Source organism: Lepidothrix coronata, unplaced genomic scaffold (genome assembly GCF_001604755.1).
Source record: "Lepidothrix coronata isolate B3197 unplaced genomic scaffold, Lepidothrix_coronata-1.0 Scaffold90, whole genome shotgun sequence".
Lineage (NCBI taxonomy): Eukaryota > Metazoa > Chordata > Aves > Passeriformes > Pipridae > Lepidothrix > Lepidothrix coronata.
Genome location: NW_016690270.1, coordinates 991,127 through 992,106, shown reverse-complemented (window position 1 = coordinate 992,106; position 980 = coordinate 991,127).

Genomic DNA, 980 nt, shown 5'->3' with positions numbered 1-980 from the left:
AAACTCCATGTACAGATTTTCTTAAGTTGTAATTTGTTCTACATTTAGCTGGGAATTTATCTCAGGTTGCTGACAAGGACCGTATGTACGGATTCAGGTTTTTAAATCCATCCCCAGGCAGGATGGAAGCGAGCTCGAGGGCAGGGGGGAGCGGGGGTGGCTCAGGGCTGTCAGCTGGAGGCGATCTGCTGGAGATGTTGAGATGCGTGTGTGGGAAGAGATCAAAAATAACATTCATTTAAAAATCCTGGGATACTAAAGCAGTCTCCCGCTGCCTCTCTCCCAGCTTGGCTCCAGCAGCCCTCGGAGAGCCAGTTCCAGGGGGTTCATCCTGCAGGAGCGACACATAGGGGTGGGGGGCACCACGCAGCCCATGCCTGGAGCTCTGTGAGGGCTCTGCTGCAACAGAGAATTGAGACCCATGGAATCACAGGATCCTTAAGTTTGGAAAGCCCTGTAAGATCATTGAGTCCAACCCTTCCCCCAGCACTGCCATGTTGTTCACCACTAACCCGTGTCCCAAAAGTGTCACATCTGCAGGTTTTTTGAGCACTTCCAGGCATGGTGACTCCACCACTGCCCTCGGCAGCCTGGGCCAGGGCCTGATCGCCCTTTCAGGGAAGAAATTTTCCCCAACATCCAACCTAAACCTCCCGGGCTGCAACTTGAGGGCGTTTCCTCTTGTTCCCTGGGAGCACAGCCCAACCCTCCCCTGGCTCCCCCTTCCTGTCAGGGCGTTGCAGAGAGCGAGAAGGTCCCCCCTGAGCCTCCTTTTCTCCAGGCTGAGAAAGCTTTCCCCCAGCTCCCTGAGCCGCTCCCGGTGCTCCAGCCCCCTCCCAGCCCCATTCCCACCGCTGGACACGCTCCAGCCCATCCCTGTCTCTGCGGGTCCCCGCGGGGGCCGCTAGGGGGCGCTGCGGGCGCCCGTTGCCCGGCAACCGCCCGGCACTCCGGGGGGCGGGCTCGCGGCGCGGCGCGAT